General features: G+C 41.3%; 1 protein-coding gene across 12 annotated transcripts in view; it reads left to right on the top strand.

The window, feature by feature from the left end:
- Nucleotides 1-18,871, top strand: part of SEMA6D (semaphorin 6D) — a 686,608-nt gene that overhangs the window by 180,695 nt on the left and 487,042 nt on the right. The gene's annotated exons all lie outside the window — the stretch shown is intronic.

The raw sequence follows: 18,871 nt of genomic DNA, 5'->3' as shown, positions 1-18,871 counted from the left end.
GAATTTATAAGCTCTATTTTAAGTTGCAATTCTATCCGTCAGAACACAGGCAGGGAAGAATGGAGGAAGAACTTGACCTTTCTTGTTGACTTACTGTAGAGAACAGAGTATTTGAAGAAAAGGATGTTAATATGTTATCTCAAAATCTGTCATTAATTCCTTTGTAGCGCTTAACATGTTATACGGTGCTGTACAAAGTGAAAATTCAGACACTCTGGTAGAGAGTTTGAACTGGAGCTGGGATAGATCCTGCTGGTTTGAGAAAATTTCATTATTTATGGCTGTGGTTTTTGTTTTGTAACAGGCTGTTCCTTCCCAACATCACACGGGTTTTCTTAGAAATGATGGGCTATGTATTTACCAGTGGGAAAACACCTAAGATGGCTTATAGTGAATGCGTTCCTTTTCTCAGATCAGTCCACAAGATAAAGAATAAAAAGGAAAACAACAAATACAGCTGTACGTTTATTGATGTGAAAGTTTTGCAGAGAAGCATGTGGAGAGGACTTTTGCTCTGCAGCTTGGGTCAGCTGCAGACAAGTAGTTTGGCTACATATTCCTGAAGACTGAAAAAGGAAGAGACAGTTATGAGTGAGTGGTTATTATACACATGTTTACACAAAGTGTGGAAATTATATGCTACCTGCAGTCTCGTCTTTCCTACTGATAGGTTGCTGCTGGCAAAGCAGATGTTTCTCACAGGGTATTGCTTGGCTGTTTGTAAACAGCTTCTTTCAGAGACATTTCCCAAGAGTGGATGCTTTGCTTGTACACTGGTATCTTTCTCCAGTAGTCCCTGTCACCTTTTGTCACCCTAATGGTCGCAAGCTTTATTTGAAAGTTTCATTTCTTCTGAATGCTTGTCTGGTTTAATTATTATAATTAGCTCTGCAGCATGAGTTTCTCTATTTAAAACTATTTTAAATTATTATCTTGACGTATCTATGGTAGTAACGCTTAGTAACTGGCAGTATCAGTTTCACTACAACACCAACAGAAACACTTTATTCTGGAAAAATATTAAGTATATATTAGGAGGTAGCTGCTTTTGTGGACATAAACCAATAGAAAAATGAGGGCATGCTATGTCATTATACCAAGACCGTGCTATTAAAAGGGGGAAAGTTAAAATTTAAACACAATTTCATGAAACCTATTAAAATCCTTAGGCGTTTGGGAGGTAGAGTAGGCCAGGATTTATTATTATTATTTAAATGAATAAAAATTTGAAGTTTCTCTGTGCAGTGGGAATTCTAGTTTTTAGCTAAGTTTAACGAGGAGATCTGGATTCTCTTCCAGTTTCATCACTTTTACATCCTGTTTAATGTCCCGCTTTCCCTCTGTCTAAGATCAGGATAATATCTCACTGTCTTACTAGCACAGTGAGACACTTACTAGGACAGTGAGATATTTTACTAGGTCAGTGAGCAATTATTTAAGTGTGACAAATTAAGCTCTGTAAGTACTTTGAACTTCTCATGTGGAAGCTCCTATTGAAATATGGGCATTGTTTTTCTGAGCAGGTGGGACAGTAGAAGACTGGTTGAATTTTGAAGCTCTTTAGCGAGGAAAACTTGTTCTTAACAACACCTTTACTATCGGCTACTAGTTATAAAACTTGGAACAACAGCCGTAATATGGATTTGCTGTAGGACTCATGACTTTAAGGGTGTATCAAGTGATTCCAGCCTTCTGTTCTTGCTGTGTTTATAGTCTCAGAAATAATGGCCTCTGTATTGTTTCCCTAAAGTCTATATTAGAACAAAGTGTAATAACATCAGTGCTCAATTCAGAAGGTGGTAAGGCATCAGTGCCTGCAGCATTATTCACAGCATGAACACTATATCTACTGCTGACTAGATGCTACTATATCACCAAGTGACAGCAAACTTGCCTGACTACAGTTGATCTGAAACAGCTCTCTGAGCAGAGTCCAACAGGAAAGAAGAAAATTGTGGTTTGTGATTAATGTTAATCCAGTTTTGGTTAATGATGATCTATATAACTAGATGCTGTATGTGTTACTTTTAGGAGATCAAATATTTTCTCACCTTTATACGGCTTCAAGTGTTTTGAAGAAGTATAAGAAGATGTGATTACAGAATCTTTTCAACACAGCTCCCAAAAGAGCTTTTTGCATAGATAACTGATATAATCCAAAGGAGATACATGCAGTCAAGGATGCAATAAGATCCTTAGCCAAATACGAAGGCTGAGGCCTACTACAGTTAACATAAACACTGTTTTATGATAAGCTGATTCTTGATCTTTCGCAGTTTGTCCCTTTGAAATATCATAAGGCATCTGAGATTTGCTCCCAATGAAATCAGTAGAGTCTGCCATCGATTTGCATGGGATCAGAGCAGGCACACGTCGTAATGCGTGTTTCATTCTGCTTCTGAAAGTAGTTCTTCTAAAGCAAAGAGTATAGTTGCCTTCCCTATCTGTATGTCCCTGCAGCCCCAAAGCCTCAACAATTGTTAGAGGAGGAATTGGAGACTGGGTTTAGCACAACGACCTCAGGAAGTTTACTGGTAACTATTACGTTTTTGGCTTTTTTCAGGGTAATTAATTCTCATTGTTACTGTGAGAACTATCTGTCCCTTTACAGCAATGCAATCTGCTTAAAATCATGTGTGATTCCTCCCTATCATTCCAGCATCTATCAAAACTTCTTTTGAATCCATATATTTACTTTTTTTTGGCCCATGAACACAGATGCACTATTTTCTAAAACATATTTTTAGGGTTTAGTTTCCAAGGTGACAAGAAGGTATGTGCTCCTGATTCCTAGTTTAGTTCCTCAGTTGATGGGTGCCTTCAGCTAAGCTGATAAGAAACAAGTATTGGACCATGTAGAACCCAGTCTCTTTCCAGCCTTGTTTGTACATTGGGGATATGGTGGAATCAAATCTAAATGATACAGGCCAAACCAATTCATGACTGAAGTCCATCAAAATGACTTAAAACCTTGGACCCACAGGATATGACATTGGATGCTCTTTGGCATGCATGGGGAATTAGGGAGCTGTTACGGAGAATTACAAGAAACAGCTGGAGGAGCTATAGGAATGTCTTCTTTCTTATGTAAGTTAATTGAATGAGGTTGTAGGAACCTTTTTCTTCTGTAGAAAAAACAAATACTCTAAAAAATGACATTTCTAATTTTCTTCAGTAAGAAGCAATTGCTTCTGTGTGTGTGTGTCCCAGTAGTCCCAAAGTCTCTATAGACAGCCAGAAGATTTATATTTGAGTGAAAGCCACTGCATCACACACAGGAGCTTGCGAAAGTACAGTAAACATCCTTCAAACAAATTCTCATGTGCCCTGACTGCAAAGTAAATGAAAAGCAATACACAGGGTTGGAAAGAAACCACATTTCTAGGTTGGTTTCAATAGACTCTTAGTTTTCCCAGTGTATTAGTACTCACTCCGAGTCTGCTGCATCCTGCTTTCTCCCCCACAACGCAGCTGAACTGCACTTTGTCTACCACTGTGACGTTTTATGGAAAACCAACATATCAAGAAGGTTTGTCTTTAAAACGGTAAAAATAATAACTGTTGGTACTTGTGTGGGGTCTGGTTAATTTAATCTCTTAAAATGTAGTCAATAGATACATAAAGAATAACAGTTTTTTCCTCATGCTAAAGAAGCAGGAAAGAAAGTAGATTAAAGCAGAGTCCAGGGTTAGTTTAAATACCCTGAGCCATACTGTGCCATTGATTTTTGAACAGAAATCCCCATTGAGCTCAGTGGGGATTTCTGCTTAAAAATCAATGGTGCAAAATGACGCCCTCAGATTAAGATACAAAGATGGAAGATGAGGCATAATTGATGCATTCTTGTTGGGATAGGTTTCCCCTATAGAGGGAGTCACTGCTCTTTTCATTAAAGAATAAATAGTAAAACCTGGAGGAATTTTCATGCAAGAGGACGGTTATGCTAACGTTATTCTTATTGCAAATCTTAACCATATATTAGATTTCACCAGTTTCACTAAAACCAGCACAGACACATATTAAATATTTTATTTTATTTTATTTTCAGATTTTAAGTAATGTGAAGAATCTCTATCAGGAACTAGAGCGTACTGCTTGGGCAGAGGGAGGCATAAGACTATGGTACATGCTGTAGTACTCTACACATCTAATAGAGGAACAAAACTAAGACTTTTTCTGTGGTGTTTTCTCCACTATGAGTCATTTCATACCCATTAGTTAATATATATCAGAGTCTGTAAGAAGAAGCAATTACTTGGCCTTATGTCCCAGATGAGGAAATAAAGCACGGCATTGCTGCGTGACTTGGCTGCGTTCATTCAGGAAAGGGACGGCAGTGGTGGTGGCTGAAAACTGCATCCCCTTCTCCGGAGGCAGAGTTACAAAATCTGCTGTCTTCTCCTTGAAGAAATGCATGGCTGTTTTTTAAGAGGGCACATTTCATGTAAGGAATAAAAGCGGCCACAGAATACATTTTAGGAAAAGCTAATTGCAGCTATTATTGTTAAAAATGTGGATTAGATGATGAAAGGCCTTTCTGAAAATTCTACAATGGAAGAGGGAAACGGAGGATGTCTTTGAAGAAAAAAGTTCCTGCAAATGGTTGTCAAGCCATGAGATAAAAGCAGACTGTAGAATTCCAGATAGAATTCTTATGACTTTTGCCTATTCTTATCTGATTGTGATTAAGGTAACAGGAAGCAATGGTGCTTTGAATTATTGCTGTAATTCATCTTATTGGTCCATAGCGCAAACAAAATTTTGGTGACTTTTATTGCCATTGCAAAAAGCAGTTCTGGGCGTTACTTAGAAAAGAAATCTATTCTGATATTGCAAAGAAAAAAAAAGCTTACAGATGCTGAGACAAATTTTGACTTGAGGCTTGTCCTGAAGAAACAGATAGTGTAATCTAAATACTCTTGACTTAAAAAAAACCAAACCAAACCATCATTTTCCTGAAAAGAAATTCAGACAAATTTGATGGGAGTCGTGCAGTTGTTATAATCTAGTGATGGGCACTTTGAGACCTAACTTCACTGATTCTTGCATAGCCTAATCAGATCCGTTCAGGATTTATTTCCATTAGAAATGTCAATCTTTTTTTCTTAAAAGAAAACATCTCACATAAAAAAGTGGCTTTTTGTCTCTGGCGTCTGCAACTTGAATATAAAAATTTTTGTTTCCTGAAAAAAATAGTGGAAAGAAAACAATCTTCGTTTAAAACAAAAAAGTAGGTATAGGCAAAATGAAGGTTTTGTTTTTTTTCTTTCAGTCTATCCATACTCTAATGCTTCAAAGCATGTGTAGGGTGCATATGTTGTTTAATTTATTAACACTAATGAATGCATATCTAAGATACATTTTTGCTGTGAGGGCATATCGGTGTTTCAAATTAGTAGTTTTGTCTGAGGTATGACTGTACTGCAGGGAGAAGTTTTTCTCTTCTTTGGCTGTATGGTTTTGTTTACGCAGTGTCCTGTGTTTTGTATAAATTGTTTTTAAGTGGCGATCGAAGAGGAACTTATTCAATGGGAAAAAATGGCTTCTTAACTATGCTTTTGGCATTGGCTCTGATGCATCCCAGTCCAGCCTAAGTGAGGCGGCTATTATTTGGCAGGTCTGCGTACAGCTCAGCAGCGCCTGATGCAGCTGTGCCCGTTTGGCACACAGGTTTTTAATTTTGCAATTGGTAGCTGGCCAATAATAACCAGTTCTGTGCGCTTTCTTGCAAATGGGTGGGGAAGGAGTGACCCATGGTTGCTGTATATGCAAGGAAGGAGCAACGATTCTAGAGCTGTAGCCATATTCATCCCACTGATGGCCTTCAGGATTATAGTGGGGGAGGAGATACGTAGTCTGGGAATAGGCAGGTGTAAGGGTTGGAATATATGCCTGATTTTTTTTAATTCTTCAGGTAAAGGGTTGCATTGTTTCTTCAGCTTTTAGCATCTGACTGAAGAAACTGCACGATATGATAGTATGTACGTGGGGTTTTTTAAGCGTCATAGCTTTTTCTAAGGTCCTTCAAAACACTAATAGTTTTTCAGACAGTTTCCTTATGAAATTGGACAAAATGTCAAGAACAGAGGACCTGTGTTCTGTAGGAAGTATTGGAGAAGAATCTGAAGAGTGGCAAGGCTATATTGTGATCTTATCTAAACACCACATTCTGAATCTGGTGATTAGGACTATGTAAGTCTGTGTTGGTGGCCGCTTCTGTCCAGAACAGATCTCTACCCCTGTGTTATAGCCATTATTGTATTTTTTTTCTGGGCTTCTGCAGGCAACATATTCTCCAGTGGCTGTTCATCCTCTGAATAAAGCTGTCTCTTCATCTTACTGAATATCTCAGCCATTCATCATTAGAATCATAGAATCATAGAATTGCTGAGGTTGGAAGGGACCTTCAAGATCATCAAGTCCAACCTTTAACCTACCCTGACAAAAGCCACTTCTAAACCATGTCCCTAAGTGCCCCATCTACCCTTTTTTTAAACACCTCCAGGGATGGTGAATCCACCACCTCCCTGGGCAGCCTATTCCAATGTTTAATAACCCTTTCAGTGAAAAAATGTTTCCTAATGTCCAATCTAAACCTCCCCTGACATAACTTGAACCCGTTTCCTCTCGTCCTATCACTTGTCACCAGGGAGAAGAGGTCAGCCCCCATCTCTCTACAGCCTCCTTTCAGGTAGTTGTAGAGAGCGAGGAGGTCTCCCCTCAGCCTCCTCTTCTCCAGGCTAAACAACCCCAGCTACCTCGGTCATTCTTCATAAGGTTTGTCCTCCAGACCCCTCACCAGCTTTGTAGCCCTTCTCTGGACACGCTCCAACACCTCAATGTCCCTCTTGTAGCGAGAGGCCCAAAACTGAACGCAGTACTCGAGGTGGGGCCTCACCAGTGCCGAGTACAGGGGGATGATCACTTCCCTAGTCCGGCTCACCACACTATTCCTGATACAGGCTAGGATGCTGTTGGCCTTCTTGGCCACCTGGGCACACTGCTGGCTCATATTCAGCCGGCTGTCAACCAACACCCCCAGGTCCTTTTCTGCCGGGCTGCTTTCGAGCCACTCTGCCCCAATCCTGTAGCGCTGTATGGGGTTGTTGTGACCCAAGTGCAGGACCCGGCACTTGGCCTTGTTGAACCTCATACCATTGGTCTCAGCCCATCGGTCCAGCCTGTCCAGATCCCTCTGCAGAGCCAACCTACCCTCAAGCAGATCAACACGCCCGCCCAGTTTAGTGTCATCTGCGAACTTACTGAGGGTGCATTCGATCCCTTCATCCAGATCATTGATAAAGATATTAGAGAGAACCGGCCCCAGCACCGAGCCCTGGGGGACACCACTTGTGACCGGACACCAACTGGATTTAACTCCGTTTACCACCGCTCTCTGGGCACGGCCATCCAGCCAGTTTTTTACCCAGCAAAGAGTACACCTGTCCAGGCCATGAGCAGCCAGTTTCTCCAGGAGAATGCTGTGGGAAACAGTGTCAAAAGCTTTGCAAAAATCCAAGTAGATAACATCCACAGCTTGTCCCTCATCCACTAAGTGGCTCACCTTATCATAGAAGGATATTAGGTTTGATAGGCATGACCTGCCCTTCACAAACCCATGCTGACTGGGCCTGATCACCCTGTTCTCCTGCACGTGCCGTGTAATGGCACTGAGGAGGATCTGTTCCATGACCTTCCCAGGCACCGAGGTCAGACTGACTGGCCTGTAGTTCCCCGGATCCTCCTTCCGGCCCTTCTTGTGGATGGGTGTCACATTTGCTAACCTCCAGTCAGCTGGGACCTCCCCGGTTGTCCAGGACTGCTCATAAATGATGCAAAGTGGCCTGGCGAGCACTTCCGCCAGCTCTTTCAATACCCTTGGGTGGATCCCATCCGGCATTACTAACAGAACTATGCACAATGAGAAAGTAAAAAAGTAAAAGCTTACTTATGTAAGGGATAATGAGTGGTTGTTTCCTCTCAGATGAGATGTGATGACTTGAAGCATGTGTCTGAGACTGCCTCCTTCCAAATGTGAGGGTCGACGGCCAGCATGTGCCAGAAGAAGGGGCACAACCATGTTGTGGCACAAAATCTGCATCAAGAAACTTGATGAGTCATCTGTAAGAGGCAAAGAGTCAAAAATCTAGGGATCTGGATACTCCATCTGTCAGCTGCAGTTTGTCTGTTAGAGAAAGACATATATCCTTTATGTTTTGGGCATTGAGCACTGATTAACTTTTTTTTGCTTTTTATTGCTGTCCTCAAGCATGGATTAATGTTTGAAGGTGCAGCGTCTTTTCTAAGCCTTTGTTTTATTGGAAAGAAAAGTTCCTCTAGTGACTTCACTCTGCTCATGTTCCTTTTCGTAGCCTTGCTGATGCTCATAAAAAGACCTGAAGCTGTGAAAATGCTGTTTTTAAAGTTAATTCCATTCTGAGCCATCATGTCTTTTCAGGCTCCTTGGCACTTGAGCCCCAGGTCACAGTGCAGAGATAAAAAATATGTATGTTCATAATTAGCTTATAAATAATGCAGTGTTCTCATTCAGACTTCATCCTTTCAACATGCCCATGGATTATTGTTCTCTGTGCAGTTTAAATTTCTGAGCACTCTATGGCTCAATTTTTCTACAACTTGGTAGGTTAATTCTCTATTACAAAACACTCAAAGCCCAAAGAATGCAGTGGTGGGGAGTCTGGCTAGACATCATGTTTGGTTTTCATTTGTTTTTCTGTCAAGAATGTAACAAATAAATGGTACGGTATTTGTCTTCAGGTATGAGTTTGTATAGCTGGAGTCTGAACTGTTGATGCAATAAGACTTGTGCTTCTCTCTAATCTCAAAGGTTTTATACCATAAATAGAACTAGATTGAGCTTGTTTGAGGCTGAGATGCGCTAATAGGTAGTTTAATAGAATAAAGAGCATGAAAGGGCTACAGAGTTCACATGAAATATTTGGACATAAAAATGAAAGCATCCTTCTTCCCTGCAGTTTCTTGGTAAACAACCTCCAGTGCCTCTTAAAAAACCTGAAAGATTAGTGCATTTGAGGGGAAAAGAAAACAAACCCACAACATTTATTAAAGAAATACCTTTTCTTCAACAGATATTTGCTACTCAGATTTAACAACCCAGAATATTTTTAATGTGTACTGGCAATTTGCACAGGAAAAGAGAGGGTACATGAGAAAATTTGCCCTAATTACCAGTCTGCTAATATTTTTGTTGAATAGGTGCTGCTATTGCTCAGTGAGCATGGATCATGCTGTCATTTTCAGTGGGGATTTCTATGGCAAAAGGGCAGAGGGTCAGAAAAACTCCCTGATGAAACACCTGGAGTTTTTTATTATGCACCCTCCCAAATGCAAAGTGGTTAGAGGAAGAGAGGAAAAAAGAAGAAATGTGCTATCAAAAGCAAGAACTTGAAATCTCTCCCTCTGTCTCCATTCCTCAACACCTCCCACATAACTCAGCAGTGGCCTGGTTCCCCTGGACCCGAGCATCACCCACACGCAGAAGCCATGCTGTAAACACAGGAGCCTTCCTCATGCTCTGGTGTAATTACAGAACTGATAACTACCACTGATAGGAAACTGAAAACTAGCAACACTTAAGTGCCTTTTCTTTTCCTTTTCATAGATAAAAAGGTGTGAGATCTAATCTAGAATAGGAATACCACTGCAGCATCAGACCATTACTGAACTTTGAAGAGTTACAGAGAATGAGTGCGGTATTGGAAGACCGGGAAAGAAGAAATGTAAGACTTATTAAAATGAAAGGGAGGGACAGGGAAAGAAGCCCATAACCAATATTCTAGTCCTGTTTTATAAGTATATGAAATAGAACAAATGGTGAAAAACTGTTTGGATAAGACAACCATAGAATAGTTACCAAGGAATAATTCATGATCAAAATTAATACTGGTTGAAATCCCATCTCACACTGCCTTGGTTTGGTTTTACTAAGTAAAATGTAATGAATAATGGTGCTATGAAAGACCTGAGAATGGAATAAGGACTGACTTTGTAAGATTTGCTGGAAGGAAACAAAAGTATGGAAGGAATAGCCAATGTTTTGCTGGACAGGATTAAAATTAAAAATTATCTTATTCCATTGAAGAAAGAATGGTCTGAAAAGAGAGAAAAAGATAGAATGGAATTCAACAGGGGTAAATGGTGCTGTGTTATGCCTTTTACACAGAGGTAATCAGGAACACATATAAAAGGAGAAGCCACTGATTTAGGAGGAAATTTTTTAATTTTTTAAATTTTATTTTATTTTTTACAAAAAAGCAATGGGATTGTGGTGGTTTATAAACTGCTAAGGAACCAGAGGTCTTGTACTTTTGCAAAAAGGTCAAACACAATTCGGGAATGAGAAGAGCTTATCTAAACCACACATTTTACTAGCCTTGAGTGAAGAGACAGTAGCTATACTACACATATTACAAACCTTCTGCTCTTTTCCAGTTTGGAGACAATAAATATCAAAAAGTATTTGAACCATCAATTATAGAGGGCCTAAAGAGAGACAAGGTTTGTCTAAAAGCATGAAATGTGAAGAAAGATTTAAGAACTTCAGGATTTTTAGGTTGAAGAGGAGTCTGAGAGGGGCGTGATAATAATTACATACATAAAGATTATTGCAAAATGAAAAAGTTTACGGAGGAGTCTGTGGTGACTATAATAAGTAATAGACTTAAATGACAGCAAGAAAGATTCTTTAGAGAGTGCTTTCTAAAGCAAAGATAATAATGTACTGTTTGGGGAGTTCTGAAGTTTCAGTTGTTGGAGTTCTCTAAGAAAAGGATAGGAAAGTGTTTTAGGAATGATAGAAGCATAACTGATACTGCCTTGGGCAGTGCAGTGATCAGTGCTGTGCAGTGACCTCTCAAAGTCTCCCGGAGCTCTGTGTTTTTATGTTTTTATGCAATAGTACGGTGAAAAGAAGTGTTTTAGCCAGAGCAGCTTATCCATTTCTAAAAGACAATCTGCATTGTTCAGAAAGCATGTAACTGTCCCATAGTCCTGCTATCAGAATTACTGGTGAATGGTTCGTTGCACTGATCATCATTGTTTCTGATAAAGCATTTCATCTCAGACTTTCTTTGAATTTATTATTATATGATGAAAGACTAGTTTGTGGCGTAATTCCCAGATTAGACAGCACTCAGTAGTGAAATTCCTTGAATGTGTGAGTGACACTAACGTATTTGCTGTTTTGGTGTAAATATTCATAGAGAGATTTTTTTGCATTATCTAGTCTGTACACAGAGTATATTGTGGTTTTGAGGAGATTTCATAGGGATAAACAAAGACTGAATGCTCATGCAGTAGTAAGTGATGGTGAATGAGAAATGGCAACCTTCCACAGTCTTTCGTTTAATAGAAAATACTTTTTAAAAAGTTCTCCATTGTTTTAAATGATTTGGGGGGCCTGTTAAAATTTTTTTAATCTTTTAAGTGACCAACTGCAAACATAAGACAAAAAGTTTCTGTTATTTCACAAGGAGGATTCATTCATTAATGAAATCGACAAAATAGATTAAAGTAAATGCAAATACTAAGTTATTCAATTGTACAGGGAAACATTCAAAGCAGATGGAACTCCTAGTTACGGTATGGCCATTATATATTATATGACACTGCTTTAGATTGCATTGTGGACAGGGTGTAGACCTTTCAGTCACTTGCTCTTTCTGTCCAGGAGTTCATTGCACTTGTATTTGAATTGAGGTTAAGGTTGTGTGTGCATTCCTAGGAATTCCAGATTTTGGTTTGAAATATCATAAGCAGTGAAAATCAAAACTAAACATCTCAGTAGACTCTGATTTAAACCTCTCATCTTTAGACGCATCAGATGATCAGGGAGCTTTTGGTGGCATAATGTAGTTAGAGTTTGTGGGTTTTTTTTTTCCTTGCTAATTATGATGTATGCCTTGCTGCTTTTATGGGGGAAAAATCCCTACTGGTAGACTTGTAGGCTATTTCACATCAGTATGGAGATGGCACTGTGCTCCTTATGTGCCCAATAGACCAAAGGTCAAATGTCGAACTCTACCCAGCTGCACGACTGCTTCCCCTGGCTGAGATGGACCGATCATTTCACAGGATGCTTAGTTTAGATAGAGTTAAGAACAGTGGCATTAGGGTGAAAAAAATAATAACAAAGCAATACTGGTTAGCTTTTGTGAGTAGCAAATGCGAAATAACATTCTGATTATTCAGTAGGACCAGTTGTTCCCTGAGTACCCAGACCCCTGAGCTAGAAGACAGGGATGGGGAGCAGAATGAAGCCCCTGTAATCCAAAGGGAAATGGTGAGGGACCTGCTTCAGCACCTGGAGGTGCACAAATCTATGGGGCCGGATGGGATCCACCCAAGGGTATTGAAAGAGCTGGCGGAAGTGCTCGCCAGGCCACTTTGCATCATTTATGAGCAGTCCTGGACAACCGGGGAGGTCCCAGCTGACTGGAGGTTAGCAAATGTGACACCCATCCACAAGAAGGGCCGGAAGGAGGATCCGGGGAACTACAGGCCAGTCAGTCTGACCTCGGTGCCTGGGAAGGTCATGGAACAGATCCTCCTCAGTGCCATTACACGGCACGTGCAGGAGAACAGGGTGATCAGGCCCAGTCAGCATGGGTTTGTGAAGGGCAGGTCATGCCTATCAAACCTAATATCCTTCTATGATAAGGTGAGCCACTTAGTGGATGAGGGACAAGCTGTGGATGTTATCTACTTGGATTTTTGCAAAGCTTTTGACACTGTTTCCCACAGCATTCTCCTGGAGAAACTGGCTGCTCATGGCCTGGACAGGTGTACTCTTTGCTGGGTAAAAAACTGGCTGGATGGCCGTGCCCAGAGAGCGGTGGTAAACGGAGTTAAATCCAGTTGGTGTCCGGTCACAAGTGGTGTCCCCCAGGGCTCGGTGCTGGGGCCGGTTCTCTCTAATATCTTTATCAATGATCTGGATGAAGGGATCGAATGCACCCTCAGTAAGTTCGCAGATGACACTAAACTGGGCGGGCGTGTTGATCTGCTTGAGGGTAGGTTGGCTCTGCAGAGGGATCTGGACAGGCTGGACCGATGGGCTGAGACCAATGGTATGAGGTTCAACAAGGCCAAGTGCCGGGTCCTGCACTTGGGTCACAACAACCCCATACAGCGCTACAGGATTGGGGCAGAGTGGCTCGAAAGCAGCCCGGCAGAAAAGGACCTGGGGGTGTTGGTTGACAGCCGGCTGAATATGAGCCAGCAGTGTGCCCAGGTGGCCAAGAAGGCCAACAGCATCCTAGCCTGTATCAGGAATAGTGTGGTGAGCCGGACTAGGGAAGTGATCATCCCCCTGTACTCGGCACTGGTGAGGCCCCACCTCGAGTACTGCGTTCAGTTTTGGGCCTCTCGCTACAAGAGGGACATTGAGGTGTTGGAGCGTGTCCAGAGAAGGGCTACAAAGCTGGTGAGGGGTCTGGAGGACAAACCTTATGAAGAATGACCGAGGTAGCTGGGGTTGTTTAGCCTGGAGAAGAGGAGGCTGAGGGGAGACCTCCTCGCTCTCTACAACTACCTGAAAGGAGGCTGTAGAGAGATGGGGGCTGACCTCTTCTCCCTGGTGACAAGTGATAGGACGAGAGGAAACGGGTTCAAGTTATGTCAGGGGAGGTTTAGATTGGACATTAGGAAACATTTTTTCACTGAAAGGGTTATTAAACATTGGAATAGGCTGCCCAGGGAGGTGGTGGATTCACCATCCCTGGAGGTGTTTAAAAAAAGGGTAGATGGGGCACTTAGGGACATGGTTTAGAAGTGGCTTTTGTCAGGGTAGGTTAAAGGTTGGACTTGATGATCTTGAAGGTCCCTTCCAACCTCAGCAATTCTATGATTCTATGATTCTATGATTCTATTCTATGATTCTCTAAGATGATATTTTGCTGTTGAGTTCTTTGATCTGCCTTGTTTTCTTAATTGCACTTTTTTATTTCTGAAAGGGCTTTCACAGACAGAAACCTCCATAGGAAGTTTATTTTCTTGGGCTATCCTCGAAGGCCCTTTTGTCAATTTATTATCACAATAACAAGATATGCGCATACAGTAAATCAATGTAGGTTAACTTTTTAATAGGAAAGGCATTCTGCATTTCTGGTATCAGTCTGTTTCTTCTTTCAATTATAATGTCTCTCACTGGGCTAAGCATTTGTCTGGTAGGTGTGTCTATTGGCGACAACTTAATATTCAAAGGTCAAGCTGCAAAGATCTGGCCAGTGTGATGGTATCTTTGCTCTTTAATAATCAGATGGGATGTCTGTGATGTCTTGAAGTGCTTCTTCTAGGTGGCAGTGTTCCACTGCAGTGGTTAATTGCCTGTTAGCTTCTTGGATCAATGTAAAAGAGAGATGTGAAGATTTTTCCAAAGTCTGTTTTCTTTTTTACTCCCAACACAGCTCTATTTGAGCCCTTTCCTCTGATTTATCCAAGAATAACCTGAGTCTGTGAGAGGAAACTTCAATACTCAATTTAGGTAGCTGCCTAGGAGTCTTTTCCCTCGGGGTGGGTGGAGGAAAGGGGGAAATTTTGCCTTCTCTACACCAGAGGCTGATGATTGTTCACTATATAGGGTCACTAAGAAAAGGTTCTATATTGTCTCAGCTGCCTCAAGGTGCCTGGGTGGTGTGCCTCCAGTGGGGTCAGTGATTCTACACAATTCTTAAGCTTTCTCCCATGGGCAGCTGAATTAGTTACTGATGCATTCTGCAAATGTTTTGCAGCTAATAGAACCGATGTAGACCTGCTTCCCTGCCCGCTCATTACTGCATTTTTTCTTGATTCCTCTCTGCTTTCCCTCAGATACCAAATGGTTCCATGTGCAGCTACAGAGTCTCCATTTGTTTGGAGCTGAGATAAGCATGCTTACTTGCAGGACTTTTAGAACAAGCTTAACTAAACCATCCCTGACCTTCATGGTCATTAAGGAGGTTATGTTTGAATGCTCAGCCACATGCTATAGGAATAATTTGTATGGATGCAAATTTCAGCCACTGTGGGTACAGCATGCAGCTCTGCATGTTGTGTATAGACTATGTCCACTGCTTGTATCTGGGGACATGAATGGACCCATTTTAGGTAGATATCCCCTAAAATGGTGTCAGAAATCTGGACTTGCATACTTCATAGGCCACAAAGCTGGCTTGTTTTGTAATGTACCTCCCTGAGAATGTAGGAACTGTGGGATCCCAACACTTTAAGAATTCTCATCTCTTTAAGTTTTTTTTCTTCTTGATGTGAACTTGAAATAAGAAAAAAAAATAATAGTGAAAGCAGTAAAAAAATATATCCTGGCCTTCCTCTCTTTAAAGATTTTCTTCTGTCACAGTCACAATTCCCAGAAGACTGAGAACCACATACTTCTCACATCAGCTTTCACACTGTTGGTTTTTTTTGGCCACAGTCATGTCATAACATCCAGTGTAAATGTTAACATTGGTTTGGGAGAGTACCAGTAGCTCACAGCTGTTCTACCTCCCTGCAGAACCGAGGAGCTCTGAAGCACAAGAAATGACGCACTGTGATTTGCTAATTTGGCGATTTCTTTCACCACTTCAACGTTATGGGGAAAAGGGTAATCGTTGCCTCACAACACACTTTTCATTTTCCCCTTTTCACTAAGATGCTATGACCAAACTACCAGTCAATACTGTAATAACAGTTCTTACTAGATGCCTTTGAATGCCTTTCCATCCTAAATGACCATATCTTTCCAAATACCTATGACTCAGGGGGGAAGGAAGAATTTAAAGTGAATCCAGTGTATTTACAAGGATGTGCTGTATTTATAACAATAAAGTAACTTTTGGTTATCTTATCGCTGTGAAACTGATCAAGTACTTTCAGCAAAAGACTCCAGACACATCGGCGTACCTATGTGAAAGCTTTTGAAAAATTAAGGCTGATGTGTTGACAGCTGTAATACCACTAGCTTTTAATCCTTGGTCTCTTTTTTTCATTATTAGGGATTCCAGGACATAGGTAGCAGAAGATTAGGTTTATCCACTAACAATATAAAATCCTGTAATCCCTTGAAAGTTTAAAATCTTCCTTGGACTGAAGAAGGAAACACTTTATCAATATGTACAGCTAGTGGCCTGTTTAAAGGATAAAAAGCACATCTCCTAGCATGGGGGAATAAGAATCATTTTATAGTGGTCTAAGGAATTTCAGTTTTGAACCTGTGCCTCAATTAATGGAAAAGGCTTGGGTGAAGCTACTATTCTTTATTTATTTTTTTCTCTCTGTTACGTATTATTTCGATTCAGGGAAACATATGTTTTTTTCCTTATATATTACTTCCCATCCATAGCTTTCTAAGAGCTTTACAAGGGTCAATAAATACTATGTAACCCTTCTGCCAGGCATTGACTGGCTGAAATGGGAGCCTCTGGAGGTCCTTACTAAATAAGAATGCACAAAGGTATAAGGACCATCCAGAAACCTGGGAAATTGAATTTAATTGTCTCAGTGTCGTCTAAGTGACACTTTCTCACTCACAAGTTAATGTGATTGATGAGTTAATCAAATGAGCTTAAGCAAAAGGAACTTCTTTTGGAGTTCTGAAAATGTGAGAACATGTCATGAAGAGCTGCCACAAGACAAACAGGCCAGTCCCAACAGCTCGTAAGCGAGTCGTCAGCTAGTTGCTCTCTCTTTCTTCTCCAGTTGTGGCACACTCACAGATTGTCTCTGAGAGGGGGGCTGAGTTTCTGTGACCTTTAAAAGGCTGGTGAGGGGGGTGGGACCAGACCCTGAATCAGCTGGAGCATGGAGGTAGAGCTAACCTGTGTTCCCTCTTAGAGTGGAGCTCAAACCAGCAGGACTGGTGGGTCTCTAAAACGGTGCTTCATGAGAAATGTGCTGTAATGAGGTAAAAGAACCTCAGATTGGTTGAGCCAGAGGAAAATAAAAGCTGCTTAAACAGCCTTCTTCCTGCCTTCTCTCAGTGAGAGTCCTGGCCTCTGACACTTCGGGGTGATGTCCCACTTTCTGTCCTAAGCTGGAAGGAAGCCTTTTGATGTCTGCCTGTGCTGCACCAAACTCTCCAAGGACCATAGTGGCTCTCTAGGGAAAGTATCTTTCCTTTGCTCCCCTCTGTTTTGGCCATGTCTGCTCTTTAAGGTACCATAGACTTATTTACTGTATTACTTATTTACTGTACCTCCGCCCCCTTCTCCACCTGGCCTGCTCTGTGCTTTAGAAGATCTCACAGAGTTTCTACATACTGAATGTCTCTCTGGGAAGACATTCTACGTCCTTCCTGTCTCTCTCCTTTCTGAAGGGAAAGGAGCAGTCTTAATTGCATGCGCAGTCATTTGAAGGTGACCAAGCAGCCTTCCTCTCAGTGACCAGCATAACCTGTTTTTAATAGAGCACGCAATACTGATACGCTAAACGGCAAATAACCAAGTGAAAGCATAGCACACATCGCAGGAGGCCTCTCCAGACTTTTTGTTATCCTGGTCTTATCCCGGCAGTTAGCCACTGCCTCGTGTTGTTTCTCATCAGCTTTCCCTTCAGTCCCCACCGGATGAGTTTGTTGTTTACTGCTCCCGTTCCTGCTGGCTGTGCACCCTCGTGGCTGCTCCCACTGCCCGCATTCGTTGCTGGGTTCCCCCCCGCTGTTTTCTCTCCGAGCTGCTTCAGTTGTGCTCTCCGCACGGCTCTGCCCATGGCTGCGAGGGCAGCGAGTCTGCCTTCCCACAGCGCTCATCTGCTGATCCACAGCTCGGGTAGCCCCTGAAGGTAGTTCAGTTCTTGCGGAAAGGTGCAGTGTTAAGAGGGAAATGTCCAGAGCCGGAGTTCCTTGTCACAAAGCCGGAGGCTTTCTGGATGGAGGCTTTCTGATAAATCCTGGCACCTTTACCACAGTTTATTTGTCACGAAGTTGCAATATTAAATCCAACTGACTCCTTCCCCTGAAGCACATCTGGCACCACTGAGGTTTTATGCTTTGCACAATGTGATTACAAACAAAATCATTCCTTCAAATTCACAGTGTAGATGTTTCTAATACAAAAGTATCAAAATATGGTATATAAATAGGGAAGGAAAATGTTTCTTTTACTACCGTTCTCTTTTGTTTCTGCTAAAGGCCCCAAAATTTGTGCTATCCACATCCTCCACTGTTTGGACTTGCTTTTCCTGCTAAAATCTTTATCCTGCTTTGAGTCGGAAGTCATTTTGTTCAATGAACATAGTCAGTTAACAGCGAAATACACAAGAGATATCAAATCTTATGAATTTTCAGCATGTCTTTTTAGCTGAGATACTTGGAGGCAGATTTCAGAAGCATTCATCAGTTTAATCCGTATAGTAGAAAAATGTAACTAGCAATCAGTGCTGCAGGGACCCGAGAGCCACACTGTATAAACCAAGAACAATCGGCCATCAACTGTTTTAGAGCGAAATACGGCCCTTTGTGCAGCACAGCTCCGTACCCCACGTGCCCAAAAGCAGCCCCCCCTGCTTATCTGCCTGCTGCTGTTGAAGCGACTTTTATTCTTTATAGAAACCTATTTGTCAGATGAATGTAGTGAAAACGCGCTGATATTCTAATTTAGATCTATTTTTCTATCTGTTTGCTTTATTGACGTTATCCCATATGCTTTATAACCAAGAGATGACCCTATTTATGCAAATGTAGAACACTAACTGAATTAACTGAAGACTAATCTATTTTTTCCTCATTTTTTGGGCGAGTAAGAAAACTTATATATACAACTTGATTAGTGAAAAACCCATCTTAGTTATTGTTTGCTTTTTAAAATGTGATTTCTTATTTTAAAATATAACTTTATGTAACAGTTTCTGAGATGGG

Source organism: Larus michahellis, chromosome 9 (assembly GCF_964199755.1).
Source record: "Larus michahellis chromosome 9, bLarMic1.1, whole genome shotgun sequence".
Lineage (NCBI taxonomy): Eukaryota > Metazoa > Chordata > Aves > Charadriiformes > Laridae > Larus > Larus michahellis.
This window is presented reverse-complemented; position numbering and strand designations above follow the sequence as displayed.